Raw genomic sequence first — 15,461 nt, 5'->3', positions numbered from 1 at the left:
GCTACAGTGGATGGGGTGATATATATTATAATTTTTTCAATCGGGAAAGCTGTACACCCTCCTGTGTAAAAGAGACAATTGTACACTCTGTATCCTTAAACAATCAAATCTAGCAGTGGACAATCCAAACAACGATACACCCATCACAAATATCCCCTTTCTGTGTAAGATGATGGAGTGGTTGGTGGAAGAGCATCACCAGACGTCCCTGGAGGAGGAGGAGGAGGCTCCATGGATCCAATTCAGGCCATGTCATGGCGCGAAAACAGCACTGGTTACACTGCACAGAAACCCTATAAGGGAGGTTAAGGGAGAGGAACGACTTTATTTTTTCATGTACAACAATCTACAATTACTCAAATACAGTCATATCTTTTTTCTGAGTGCTGCACAATGGTGGAGCGTGGAGTTTCACGTAACTGGGGCTTATTTTGGGGGTAGGGCTTATATTATCAGTATCCTGAAAAATCATACTAGGGCTTATTTTCAGGTTAGGTCTTATTTTTGGGGAAACAGGGTAGGAAAACCTTCAGCTCAGGCATTCAATTAGGAATTCATTTGACTAATTGGCCTTCTTAGCCACACTAAACGCTCTTCCAAGACATCTATTCAGAGCACATTACCATAGCCTCTCAAGACTGAAGGATGCCTACAATCTACTCTAATCTACTCTCTCTCTCTCTCTCTCTCTCTCTCTCTCTCTCTCTCTCTCTCTCTCTCTCTCTCTCTCTCTCTGTGTGTGTGTGTGTGTGTGTGTGTGTGTGTGTGTGTGTGTGTGTGTGTGTGTGTGTGTGTGTGTGTGTGTGTGTGTGTGTGTGTGTGTGTGTGTGTGTGTGTGTGTGTGTGTGTATCCATTCTTAAGTCACTATATGCTGCTCCCTCAGGGGCACGGGCACATTTGAAGTGGAACACAGACTGGAAACAATTCTTGACATACCACATGATATTCGTTGTGCAATTTATACAATCCTGATTGAGCCTATAATTCTTCAATATTTAGTGACTTTACAAACTGAATGTTCTCTCTCACTGTTTTCCTTTCCATGCTACATTTTAATTCAGCCTTTCTCACAAAAACAGGCACTCAATGAATGAAATACTTCTACAACACTATCTTATCACTAGCTCTGTTCCTAAACAAGCTAGTGGGTTTGGTAAGCAGTGGAATTATTCAGAAAGTGGGAGCTTTTTCAAATGTACTTTCACTTTTAATGCATGTTTTCCCCCACCAATTCTTTAATTGTTGCATTACTGACACCCCCTCCCCACTGTTCCAAGGAAATATTTCATGAAGCCCTCCCCTTTTCCCACCATGCTGGAGTCAAATCCCCACTCAGCCTAAGGAACTCATTAGATCTCTTACTCCAAAGCCTGTTAAGGCCAAAATACATCTGAACTGACATGACAGCATGAAATAACTTCTTGGACCCACATCAGCACTTCAGATGTCTCATTTCACACTTGTCTCTCTGCGACTCCATTTGCTCCATCTCTTGGTAGAACGCTTTCTCCTCCTGACTTCTCTTGACTACCCCACTCAAGAGAACAAGGTTGCTAGCAATGTTAAAATGAGTTACATTAAAAACCACAAAAATCGCCAATTAAAAGGCTACAATTAATTAAAAATCCATAAAGTAATTAAAATCATATAAAACTTCCAAATAAACTTGCACCTCATATATACACTGAGCAGTCACATCATTAAATCCAATGATAGATGAAGTGAACAGCATTGATTATATTGTCATAATAGCACCTGTCAAGGGATGGGATACATTAGGCAGCACATGGACATTCTTGAATTTCATGTGTTGGAAGCAGGAACGATGGGCAAGCAACAAGATCTGTGTGACTTTAACAACAGCCAAGTAGTGACGGCTAGACCAGTGGTTCTTAACCTTGGGTTACTTAGGTGCTTTTGAACTGCAACTCCCAGAAACCCCAGCCAGCACAGCTGGTGGTGAAGGCTTCTGGGAGTTGCAGTCGAAGAACACCTGAGTAACCGAAGGTTAAGAACCACGGGGCTAGACGACTGGGTCAGATCATCTCCAAAACAACAAGTCTTGTGGGGTGATCCCTTTATGCAGAGGTTAATCTCTACCCAAAGTGGTACAATGAAGAAAAACGGGTGAACCAGTGGAAGGGGCGCTGGTGCCCAAGGCTCCCTGATGCACATGGGGAATGAGGGCTAGCCCAATCACACAGAAGACCTCCTGTAGCTCACACTGCTGCTCCCAGTTGGTGGGGAGTGATAAAAGGAGGGGTGATTAAGTGGATTTCTGTTTCCCTCTCAATTTTTTTGCCCTCTTCTCTCCTGAATCCCCCCCAGAAGAGCCACGGAAGGAAAACCTCCTGAACCATCCCTGAAGGATAGTCCATGTGTGTGTGTGTGTGTATTTTGATGGCCCTTCCCTCCCAGCTGACCCCCTCCCTCCTTCCTTCTTCAGATCCTTGTAGCTTTGAGGATTTCCTTCCTTCTACTCTCCCCCCCCCCCCATGTGTTTCAAGACGTACAGAGTGGACTTTGGCTAGAAGGGCAGTATATATATATAAAAAAAGAAAATGATTAATCCAAACTCGGCCAGATTCTCCCTCTTGGTCTCATCTTCTTCTTCTTCATCTTGGGAGATCAGCCTCCATGGCCAACTTAAGACCTTCCCTTCCAGCCAAGCCCTTTTCCCTTTCACCCTCCCGTCATTTCCTATCTCCGGCCTCCCAGGCTGGAGTCTCCCCCTTCACCCCCACTTTCTCCAGTTTGTCTACTAGCACTATTGGCATTCCCCAGGGATTCTCTGATCTCACTATAGTGCCTGTTCTTAAAATATTCTTTAACTCTTTAGTTATTTTATCGGTCTATTCCCGTCATCCTAAAGCAGACGGTCAACATTGGTTTTGTTTCTCCTGTGTTTCTCCTACGTTATACACCTTCAGCTCTTCCTTATATTTAGTTAACATTTTACTAACTCGCCTCTGGAACAATCTGCCTCCGGAGATTTGTATGGCCCCGTTGCTGGGTATTTTAAAAAAACAATTAAAAACATGGATGTTCAGGCAGGCCTTCCCTCCAGTTAATATTTGAATCTCTCCTTTTCTTTTTTTATTTTTTCCATCTTGAAGAACTGGTTATTTGATGTAATAATTCCTTTTTTTGCTATAAATTCTTTTTTCTGTATTTGTGTTTATGACTTATCAAAATTCACTTCTTCTGGCTTAAATATAGGGTACTCATATTCCTCCCATCATGGTAAATTGGGAGGGACCCGCAATATCAACCGCTCGTGTTCAAAATTGCCTTGCTGATCGTCTCTCCCAATTTCCAATCACTGCCATATGGCACATGCCTTATGAGATCGGTTTCTTTGCTGACCAATTTCGCCAATAAAAATTTGTGTTACTTTCTGAGATTTTCTAGCTATTCCTAGTCTTCCTCCAAATGCACTACTGGGAGCCATATTCAAAATCTTTCCCTGTATTTATTTGGTACCACCCTCTGCTTATGTCTATTATGAGGCTGTTTTAATGTTTCTCTATATAACTTGACTTGAACTTTGCCAAATCTCTCTGGGCATTCTGGAGTTCTTGAACCACTTTTTTTCTGTCACTAAATCAAAAGATGGATTCAAACTATCACTCTTTTGTTATCTTAGAGCAGTATGACAGTGGAACCTGTGACCTCGACCTTGGGAGCTAGGTTTCCCAGTGGTGTGCGATGGGAGGGGTAGGGAGAATTTGTTTATTTGTTAAAAAGCGCTTTCCCCTGCCTTTCTCCTTAAATGGACTCAAAGAAGCTAGGGCTCTGGAGCAACCCAAAGAAATATATCTCCCAGCCAGGTGAAAAGAAGGCAGATTTCTCCCCTCCCTTGGTGTGCCAGAACTATCCAGAGCCAAGAATTTTTTAAAAAATTGTAAGGCAGTGGTTAATGTTTACCTGCTTTTAAATATTTCATTTTCACTTCTTATAGTTTTTTAAAATTTTCTTCTAGTTTTGCCAGCTGCCTTTGGTCCCCTTATGGAAAGAAAGAAAGAAAGAAAGAAAGAAAGAAAGAAAGAAAGAAAGAAAGAAAGAAAGAAAGAAAGAAAGGAAAACACACAACATAGGCACACTAGCCAAACCTCCAAAAAATCTCATCCTTTTGCCGACCTGGATAAAGCAAACCATTTAAAAAACACACACACACACACAACCCTTCCTTTTTATACCCAAAGGCCTCCTTATAGAAGAAGATCTTGCTCGCTCTGGGTGGCAAAAGGTCGGGGGTCCTTGTGTTTAAAGGATCCAAAGGATCCAAAGAGTTCCAAGTTGGAGAACAAGGGAGGGGGGAGGGGCTGTGCGGGCAGGAGGGGGGGAATCACGTGACCCTCCCTCGCTTCTACACCCACCTCGGAGGAGAGAGAAGAGGGGGAACCTAGAGCTACGAAAGGGGAAGAGAGATGCGCCACTCCTCGGAACTCCTGCTAGAGAGTCAATCTCTCCCCCTGACATGAAGATATGGGATGGAGGGGACTTGCCTCTTCCTTATAACCCCCCTCACACACAGAGAGACCCCCCCCCTTTCTTTCTTTCATGGATCCCTTTGGTTGGAGGGGGGGACCTAGAGCTACGAAAGAGGAGAGAATGAGCTCCTCCCCTTTTTCCGCCTTTCTCCAAACCGGAAGCGGTGGGAGGGCGCGTCTGTCTCCTCCCGTCTCTCTGGTCTCCGGGGAGGGCCCCTGCTGAAGTGTCTCCTCGGGAGTTTCCCGCCTTCGGGACCTGTAAGGAGGTGAGCCATATTGGGTGGGGGGTTTGCAAAATATTGCCGGTGGGAGGGGGAGTTAAATCCTCCGCCCCCCCTTTTTCTGGACGGGCCCGAATTGCAGATCTTTCCTTCCGAGTCTCCTTGTTGGCGATATATCCCCTCCCAGCGTGTGTGTGTGTGTGTGTGTGTGTGTGTGTGTGTGTGTGTGTGTGTGTGGTGTGTGTGGGGGGGAGAGTGCATGGAGGGGGGCCTCAACCTGGATTTTCCTCTGAGGAGACCTTCCTCCCCCCCCCCGACTTTCTCCTGGAAGCCTCGGTGGCTGTGGGGAAAAGAAAAGGAAGGAGAGGAAGGAACGTGGCTCTCCCCCCTCCCTCTTCCCTCCCCACACGAGGGGTTCCCCCCAAAAGTCCAGGCCCCCCACCTTCTGAAAAAGTGGGAAAAGGGGTTTTAAGGCTGCATCGCCCGGGGGGGAGCGGCTTGGCATGGAGGAAGAGGAGGGAGAGGAAGGTGGGGGGGGCAGAAAGGGGTGCAGAGGCAGAAAAAGTGGGGGGGAGGGTGAAGGCAGAGACTCCAGCCTGGGAGGGAGAAGAGAGGAAACATCAGGATGGGGGGGATATGGAAAGGCTTGGCTGGAAGGAAAGGACTTAAGTTGGCCACCAAGGCTGATCTCCCAAGAAGAAGAAGATGATGATGTGATGATGATGAGGAAGACCAGGAGGGATAATCTGGCAGAGTTTGGATAAATCGTTCTTTTCTTTTTATATATACTGTTGCCTCTTTAGCCAAAGGCCACTGGGGGAGTCTTCAAACATGGGGGGGGGGAGAAAAAGGAGAAGGAAGGAAATTGTCAAAGCTAGATGTATCTGAAGAAGGAAGGAGTGTGGGGGGGGGGGTCAGCTGGGAGGGAAGGGGCCAAGGCAGGCTACTCCCCCCCCCCAGGAGACACACACACAGAGAGACTGAGAGACACTCCTTTTCGGACGGTTCAGGACGTTTTCCTTCTGTGGCTCTTCTAGGGAGGATCCAGAGGAGAGGCGGGCCTAAAAATAAATAAAATTAAATCCATTTCCTTAGAGGGCCCCTTTCATCGCTCACCACCGACTGTTTCGTTACGGACAAAGCCCGCTACCCAATATCTTAGCACCAGCAAGAGATCAGACAAGACGCAACCACCTGAACCAAAGTCCAGTTTTATTAAATAGGCAATGCAAAGTCATCTGGGACTTCTCTAAAAGGCAGAGAAGATCCCAAAAATACAGTGTACAGGAACTTTATACCATAACAGACAAAGAGCCATAAAGTTCTACAAACCCATGAAGTAAAATCTACTTAATATTTGGATCCTACACCCAATTGTGTATAAATGTGCGGAAAACAAACAAATGGGTCACTTATAGATAGTTGGGGTGTGCCCACCTCCCCTCAATGCCCCCACACTGTCAGATGAAAGTGTATTCCAACTTCCTTGTTTTATTCGGTTACCATGCCTCCGTCTCCCTGCTACGTTTTATGTTTCAACTATTTTGGAGTGCTCCAACCCTGGAAGCATTCAAGAAAAACTTAGATCATGACCTGGCAGATCTGCTTAGACTGTACCCCTGCCTTGAGGAGGGGGTTGGACTTGATGGCCTTGTAGGCCCCTTCCAACTTCACTTTTCCATGACTCTATGGTTCTATCTGTGTTTGGCCCCTGGGCAGCATTCCTAAAAGGGCCACCTGCTAGTTGAAAGGTAGGGGCTGGAAGGTGTGAAATATAGGCCTTTGACTTAATACAAATGTCAAGAGAGAATTAATATAGAAAATAACGTGTAGAATAAGATTCTCTACTTCAAGACCAGGAATGAAACTACTTTCGGCCATATCCAGGTATCACTCCTCTCTTTTTAAATTCTGACAGTTGAAACACGCTGAGTTTAAATCTGCTGCTCTTTGTATAGCCATTCATGAGCTTGAAGTTGAACAAAAAGCAACACACAAAGGCAAAAGTCTAGATAGAACACATACAAATAATTTCCAAATAATAAAACCCACAACTCCAATTACAATGTATCGTAGGGTGGAGAAATCTAGCATCCATGAAGTTATCTGTTAGCACAAATCATGGAAATTCAATAGAATCAGCAGAGTAATGTCCAGTCCAGGCGGTCCAAATAAATCACATGCAGGCAGCTTCTCCCAACACCTATCGTGTATTTACAGGATATATACAGAATTGCAGTCTGGCAGCATAACAGGATAGCATTCATCCCAGAGCAGAAAGATACATCTACTGTACAGGTTCACATATATACTTTTGCACATCTGCCTGTTCCAATTGCATTATACCTTGCCTCATGTATGAGTCAGCACTCATGAGTCATCATGACTCAGCATTACTACACACCTGTTCATCATAAAGTAAAGGTAAAGGTTCCCCTTGACAATTTTTGTCAGTCGTGTTCGACTCTAGGGGGCGGTGCTCATCCCCGTTTCCAAGCCATAGAGCTAGCGTTTTTCCGAAGGCAATCTTCCGTGGTCACATGGCCAGTGCGACTTAGACACAGAACGCTGTTACCTTCCCACCGAGGTGGTCCCTATTTATCTACTTGCATTTGCATGCTTTCGAACCACTAGGTTGGCAGGAGCTGGGACAAGCGATGGGCGCTCACTCCGTTGCGTGGATTCGATCTTACGACTGCTGGTCTTCTGACCCTGCAGCACAGGCTTCTGCGGTTTAGCCCACAGCGCCACCACGTCCCTCCTGTTCGTCATGGCTGCTCATTAATACACTTTGTTCTGCTCATGCCTGGAAATTATTCTTGACGCCCCTCCTAATTTACGTCTGAGCAGAGCATATACCTAATTCAGTTATTTCCTTATGTTTTTGTATACTCAGGGTTTTTGTCAAAATGTCAGCTATATTTCTTTCTGTCTTCCAATATTGCAACTCAATTAACTTTTCTTTTACAGTGGTGCCTTGCTAGACAATTACCTCGTTTAATGACGAATTTGCTGTACGATGATTTTCGGAGCAATCTTGCGCTTCGCAAAATGGTTGTCCCTATGGGCGATTCTTGCTTGACGATGTTTGGGACCTTGCCTCGCAAGATGGTTAATTTTTGTGACCCTGTTTTGCTAGATGATGATTTTGACAACTTGGGTCCCATGCTTCGCTAGACAAGTGTTTTAACGGTCACTGTTTCGCTAGACAACTGTCTGTAGTGTGTTTTTTTCTGTTTTTTTCTTTCAAATCTCAACCGTCAATACCCAGGATGCATTGTGCCTTGTGCCGGGAAGGTCTAAAAACCCTTCCCAATGCAGCCTGGAGTTACTTTTCCATGTGCAGTTCCAAGGTTGACTTCGTGAGGAGCAACTTTGGTCTGTCTTGTGGATGCATCCTGTGCTTGAAGAGAACTGAAGAGAAGATCTGCAGAACTTCTTGGCCAGCAAAAGGTAAGTTTGCATTTTTTTTTCTCCTGTGTAGGTGGTGGGTTTTATTGTAAAAGTCAGATTTTAATTTTTTTTTTTTTTTGGGTAAGTTGCAGGGGGGGCTTTTGGTCTGGCTGGCTCTTGCATTGGTTGTGTGTGGGGGAAGCTTGCAGAACTGTGATTTCAAATTTTTTCATGGGGGAATCTGGGTGTCCCTTGCTATTGCTTTTCTTGGGGGTTGGGAAACCTAGCAGAACTGTGATTTTAAATTTTTTCCTGGGGGAATCTGGGTCTCCCTTGCTATTGCATTGGTTGTGTGTGGGGGAAGCTTGCAGAACTGTGATTTTACATTTTTTCTTGGGGGAATTTGGTTCTGGCTGGCTCTTGAATTGGTTGTGTGTGTGGGAAGCTTGCAGAATTTGGGTCTCCCTTGCTAGTGCTTTGCTTGGGGGGGAACCTATCATAAGTCTGATTTTAGATTTTTTTCCTGGGGGAATTGGGTCTGGCTGGCTCTTGCATTGGTTCTGGGGGGGGAACCTAGCTGAAGTCTGATTTTAAATTTTTGCAGGTCTGACTTTGGGTCTGGCTGGCTCTGGCTTTGCTTGGGGAGGAATCTTGCAGAAGTCTTAGGGGGTACAGTAGCTTCTGTTGTGGGGGTTTGAATGCAAAAGTCTGATGCCAATTTTGATTTTTTTTACTGTAGGCATCCTTTCTGTCATGTGGTGTGGTGTGGTCTTCGGTGGAGTTTTCCAGAACTTACTGGACAGCAAAAGGCAGGCCTGCATTTCTTCTCCTGTTTTTTTTTTTGGGGGGGTAGGTTATGCCAAGTTTTATTATTTTAGGCATCCTGTTTTTGGTGGCATTGGTGTGGTGTGGTCTTCAGTGAAGCTGGAATTTTCCAGAACATTTTGGACAGCAAAAGGTAGGTAGGTCTGCATTTATTCTTCTGTTTTTTGGGGGGGAGGGGGAGGAGGTCAGTTTACGTTTAATTTTTCTTTCTTTCTTTCGTAAGGCATCCTGCTGTCTTTCATGTGGTGTGGCCTGCAGTGGAGTTTTCAAGACGTTTTTGGACAGCAAGAGGTAGGTCTGCATTTTGGACAGCAAGAGGTGGGGGGAGAATTATGCCACTTGTTTGTCCAGGGCAGTTTTGGCCAGGTGTGGGACGGTGAAGCGGATGTAAAGCACTGCCTTTTGTTTTTGTGAATGTAGCAGCTGCTGACATGGATCCCAAGAAGCCTCCTTCTGCAGAGGCCGGGAAGATGACCAAGGAGAAGATTACTCTGGAGATGAAGAAGGAGATCCTCAGGAAGTACGACGGAGGCATGCGCATCGCGGATATCGCTAGGGAGTATGGGAGGAATCCATCCACCATCGGGACCATCATGAAGATGAGGGAGAAGATCCTTGCTACGGATGCAGCCAAGGGAGTCACCAGGATCGCGAAGAACCAGCCAGCTGTTCTGGAGGACGTGGAGAAGTTGCTGTTCATCTACGTAGATCCTAGGTTCCCAACCTTTGTTACTCGGATGTTTTTGAAATGCAACTCCCAGAAATCCCAGCCAGCACAGTTGGTGGTGAAGGCTTCTGGGAGTTGCAGTCCACAACTCCTGAGTAAGCCTAGGTTGAGAACCAGTGATCGAGATGCAGGAGTAGCAGTGTGCAGGGGACACAGTGACTGAGGCTGTCATTCATGAGAAGGCCTTGTATGCAGACCTCGTGCAGCAGGAGCCAGGAACCTCAGAAGAGGCAGAAGAGTTCAAGACAAGCAGAAGCTGGTTTGAACGCTTCAAAACCAGATCTGGAATCCACAGTGTGGTCAGGCACGGAGAGGCTGCCAGTTCCGATGCTCCTGCGACTGAGGACTTTGCCACGGAATTCCTGGAGGTTGTGATGACAGAGGGCTACCTTCTACAGCAGGTCTTCAATTGCGACGAGACGGCTGTTTTGGAAGAGGATGCCCGAAAGGACCATCACTCAAGAGGAGAGCAAGCTGCCTGGACACAAGGCCATGAAAGACCGTCTGGCCCTCCTCTTCTGTCCCAATGCCAGTGGGGACCTGAAGATTAAGCCCTTGCTCGTCTACCACTCCGAGAACCCACGGGCTTTCAAGAAACACAAGGTGGACAAAGGCCGGCTGAGGGTGATGTGGCGATCCAATGCCAAGGCTTGGGTCACACATGTCCTCTTTGTGGACTGGGTCAATCAGGCTTTTGGCCCAGCTGGTGTGTTACCTGGTGGACAAGGACCTGCCACTGAAGGCCCTGCTCCTGATGGACAGTGCTCCTGCGCCTCCTCCAGGCCTTGAGGACAACTTGTTGGAGGAGTTCAGCTTCATCAAAATCATGTTCCTGCCGCCTAACACCACCCCGGTACTCCAGCCGATAGATCAGCAGGTCATTGGGAACTTCAGGAAGAGGTACACCAAGGATCTTTTCCGGTGTTTCTTCGAGGTGACAGAGGCCACCAAACTCACCCTGCGTGAATTATGTAGGGAGCACTTTGACATCGTCATCTGTTTGAAGTTGGGGAACAGGATCAGCCAGAGGAACCCGAACTCTGCTTGGTGCAACCTCTGGCCAGCTTGTGTGGTGACTGGTGTTTCTGCACCTGCACCAGAGTCAACAGTGATGGAGGACATTGTGGCCTTGGGGAGGAACATGTGCCTCGAGGTCACAGAGGAGGACATTTGCGAACTGGTGGAGGGCCACAACCAGGATCTGTCCACCCAGGAGCTGGTCGAGCTGCAGGCAGAGGCTACGCAGGAAGAAGAGCCAGGGGAGGACAGCTGTCCACCAGCGAACTGAAGAAGCTCTTGCACCAGTGGCAGAACGTTCAGACTCAAATACAGTGGCACCACCCTGACAAGGCTCTGGCACATCAGCTTGTGCACACTTTTGATGAGAGGCGCGTGACCCCTTTCAGAGCGATGCTGTAAAGGCGGCAGAATCAGCTCACCATGGACAGGTTCCTCACAAAGAGGCCAAGACAGGAAGAGGAACCTGCTCCTTCAACCAGTGGTGCCCAGTTGACTTCTTCCTTCCCCTCATCCTCCTAGAAGACTGCTGCTTGCTGTCATGTGGGGCCAGTCCTGTGTGCCTCCAGGTTCCTGAATTGAACACTGGTCCTGGTGGTTTAGAGACGTCAGCCTCACTTGTTCAGTAAATGTTCAATGTAAAAAGTTTCTCTACTGTTGGCTTCTGTATGTTTATGCAGTTCCTGAAAAGTTTCTGTATGTTTCTGTATGTTTATGCACTGTATGAAAAGTTTCTGTATGTTTATGCACTTTATGAACAGTTTCTGTATGTTGATGCACTTTCTAAAGAGTTTTGTACAATCCAATGATTGTTTCTGTTCAGTTTCACTGAAGGCACATGTTCTGCCTCATGTTTGCTGATTTTTAAATGTTTTTCTATGTTATTTATAAAGTTTACTGTTTGAAATTTTTGAAATCACCTGCACAGTATTTATGATGTTAAAGAGCACTTAATAAACCTTTTTTTAACCAAATTTGACTTCGTTCTGACTTTTTTTGACTTTGTTGTTCTAACTCCCCCCCATTGAAATGCATTTAATAGATTTCAATGCATTTGAATGGGGAACCGCGTTTCGCTAGATGATGTTTCCTATGGCGATTTTTGCTTGACAATGACGATTTGTTCCCATTGGAACGGATTAACCGGTTTTCAGTGCATTTTAATGGGAAACCGTGTTTCACATGACGATGTTTTCGCTTAACAGCAATTTTCGCAGAACAAATTAACATCATCTTGTGAGGCACCACTGTATTGCTTCCCTGACATTATGATACTTTATATCAATGTGCTTCCTTCTGCTACGCATCTTCTCAGTGGGCGCCATATGAATGCTCGTGGTATTGTCTTTATATACCTTTATGGCCTGATCCACTACAAGTTATAAATCTGTGATTAACTGTTTGTACCACACAATTTCTGAGCAAAGTTCTGATAAGGCTCCAAATTCTGCTTCAGCTGTTGACGTGGCGATGGAACTCTGTTTCCTTGACTTCCATCCCACTAAAGTATCAGGAAACGTTACTGCAAACCCAGACACTGATTTTCTGTCTGTTGCATCATTTGTCCAATCACCGTCTACATAGGCTCTTAACTTCAATTCATTTGAGGGTTTTATGACTAGACACTTGTCAAGTGTTCCTTTTAAATATCTGAACATTCTTTTTACTCCTTGCCAGTGTTTTTCTGTAGGTTTTGACACATGTCTACTTAGAATGTTCACCACTGCAGCAATGTCTGGTCTTGTCCAATTTGCAAGATACAACAGACTTCCTATTGCTGATGGATGTATTTCCTGATTTTCAAACTCCTTACTTTCAGTTTCTGACATCTGAAAGTCCACAATCATAGGTGTTTGAACACTTTTACATTCTTGCAAGCTCTACTTTACCAGCATTTGTTCTATTTTCACTTTTTGACATAGCACAAAACCTTTGCCTTGTTTCTGAATTTGCACCCCCAAGTAATTTTGTATTGGGCCTAGGTTCTTCAATTTGAATTCCTTTTTCAATTGCGTTTCAAATAAATCTATTTGGCTTTGATCCTTGGACATAAAGCACATGTCATCTACATAGGCTAACAAAATGTTTACTCCTTTCTGTATTCCTTTACATATAAACATGGATCTGCCAAACTGTTTCTACATTTTAACTTTTCCAATGCTGAATGCAAACACTGATTCCAATTTTCTCGCCGATTGTTTTAATCCATAAATAGCTTTATTTAATCTGTATACCACTCCTGGTCCAGAGCTTTCAAAACCAAGGTCTTGTGCCATGTATAACTCTTCCTGTAATTCTGCATTACAAAGTGGTTTACAGTGGTGCCCTGCAAGACAATGTTAATTCGTTCCATTGAAACCGCTGTTGTACGAGAATATCGTCTTGCGAAAAGCGTTTCCCCATTGGAATGCATTGAAATCCATTTACTGCTTTCCAATGGGGAGGAATCGTCATCTTCCAGCGATCGCCCATAGGAAAGCCACTTTGTGAACTGCTAATCAGCTGTTAAAATCGGCGTCTAGCAAAAAACGGGACCGAAAACACCCATTTAGCGAAGCTGTCAAAATAGTCGTCTAGCAAAAAATCTGTCTCAAAAAATAATTGTCTAGCAAAGCATGGACTGAATCATCATCCAGCGAAAATACCCCATAGGAAACACTATTTTGCAAATCGCTATAGCGATCGCAAAAAGTCATTGTCTAGTGAAAAAAAACGTACTGTGGGGTAATCGTCTAGTGAGGTACTACTGTACTATGTAGTTTCTGGAAGCAGCCAAAGTTAAAGCCAACCTCATTGTTTCTGCTTTTACTGTTGGCAAAAACACTTCTTCACAATGCACATTTTTTTGTGTGTGTGTACCCCTGAGTCACTTATCTTGCTTTGTACCTGTAATCCCCATTGTTTTGCAATTGTCTTTTATAGATCCATTTGCTACCAATTACTTTATTTTCTGGTGGCAACTTTGTCTCTGTGAACACTTGTGATTGGGTTCCTGCTGTAAGGTAGGCGGGCCCAGGGATTCGGCGGGAATGACAGCCAGAGTCGAAGTAACCGTCAAAAAAGGATTCGTTTTATTAACCTTACTATTAAACAATTCTGAACCAAACGGGTTCGCTTTCTCTTTGTTATCAAACAAGTTATATTTCTTGGGTTTTACCCCAGGTCCCATATCTTTAACTGTTATATTTTTTCCATCCCAAGGTGGGAGGTTATGGTCTGAGCGGTGAGGGGTGCACTCAGTACTGAACAAGTGGTCCGACAACACGGGTAGATTACTGCTGAACCTTCCAGAAGAGGGAGGTAGGGGCTGACTCCACCAGGGGTCTCTTTGATCATCATAGGGGAAAAACTCGACCCCACTCCCTGTCTCCATTCCTTACGAGGCTCACCTCCCAGTGGTTTATCGGTTGCTGTAGGTAGCGGCAACAATCCGTCCTCTTTCATAAGGTTTGGGAACGTCTTTACCAGCGTGGCAATCCTTTCCCTCTCTAACCCCGTTTCCACCATCTGTGTCGCTTTGTCCTCACCCCAGTCTCCTCCTCTCCTCTCCTTCTCCTCTTTTATACACTCGTCCCATCTCCAAGTTCCTAACTCCTCCCCCCAGTCCATGGTTCTCTCGGCCAGAAACACTTCTATTGCTTTATTTGTTGTACCCTCTTCATCATCTAATTTAATCAACTCCCCCACCACACATCCTTTGTTTTCTTCTCTCTCTGGCATCTGCGAGGACAGCTCACTTCTCTGCCTCCACTCACAACACTCCATGCTCATCCATGGACTTTAATCCCTCTTTCATGGCCTGTTGCCATTTCTTTTTCTCTGTTTCTAGAAAAAGCACCATTTCCTCAAAATTCTTGGTCTCTTGGTATACATGAGATACTTTTATTTCCCCTTCACCAAACCTCGTTGGAGGGATTCCTTTATTAGCCCTTTCAGACCTTCTGGGGATTTGGGGCTCTTCTTTAATTGCAGGCTGTGGCAATTTACCGTTTGTTGCCCCTATTTATTTTGACCTCACAAAGGTACACGCCCTTTCGCTGCCACCTGGTATTCTCCTAATACCAATTTATGTCACATGTGCTGCCAACACTAAGGGTTATAGAACTTAGGAAGCAGAGTTTAAATTAAGTATTCTTTTATTGTCAACAAATCAAAAGGTAAATCACATATGAACTGTTTCAGGTGTTAATACGTATTGGATCATGTTTGCTGTCAATCAATATCTCTCTTCAATCAAATACTCCACTCCCAAGCCAACTACACCAGAGCACAGAGTGCTGTCCTCTGAAGATGCTAGTCACAGAGACTGGCGAAACGTTAGGAAGAACAACCCTCAGAATACGGCCAAAGAGCCCAAAAAACCCACGACAACCATTTCTGTAGTCCATTTATTATTCATTAGGTCTTCGTGCAACTATCTTTTGAGTCTTTTGTTTCATACGGATTTCAACTTCTAAGTCTTGCAAGTTCCTGGTCCAGTTTGCAAGCTTGTTCTTGTAGGATTTCACAGTTCGTACCTCCATTAAAAGGAATGAGTCTGTGCACAGTTCAAATTGTCCTTTCCCCTTGCACGACTTGATCTTCTGTAATGACTACCCCCTTACATCACACTTACGTTCCATCGATGCAATGTGTCTCTTGCCCGTCTGCAGATTTCCACTCAGGAACTTAGCTGGTTGATGATCTTCCTTGTTATCTGCCTGGCTCAGCAGGGCTCCGGGTTCGAATCTGGACACATCAGCGTGGATGGTGAAGTCCTTCCAGAACTCTAAACCTCTCATGAC

At 45.2% G+C, this 15,461-nt stretch overlaps 2 protein-coding genes across 2 annotated transcripts in view; one reads left to right on the top strand and one right to left on the bottom strand.

The window, feature by feature from the left end:
- The window catches only part of LOC140701297 (uncharacterized), a 78,665-nt gene extending 74,332 nt beyond the window's left edge, over positions 1-4,333 (top strand). The window contains exon 3 of the transcript XR_013542397.1: positions 3,984-4,333. The gene's annotated coding sequence lies outside the window, so the exon portion shown is untranslated. The remainder of the gene's footprint in view (positions 1-3,983) is intronic.
- LOC140703825 (uncharacterized) overlaps positions 1-15,461 on the bottom strand; it is a 412,915-nt gene that overhangs the window by 182,852 nt on the left and 214,602 nt on the right. The gene's annotated exons all lie outside the window — the stretch shown is intronic.

The sequence above is a fragment of the Pogona vitticeps genome, chromosome 2, assembly GCF_051106095.1.
Source record: "Pogona vitticeps strain Pit_001003342236 chromosome 2, PviZW2.1, whole genome shotgun sequence".
Taxonomy (NCBI): domain Eukaryota; kingdom Metazoa; phylum Chordata; class Lepidosauria; order Squamata; family Agamidae; genus Pogona; species Pogona vitticeps.
Note: the sequence above shows the minus strand (reverse complement) of the source record. Positions and strands in the feature narration are given on the sequence as shown.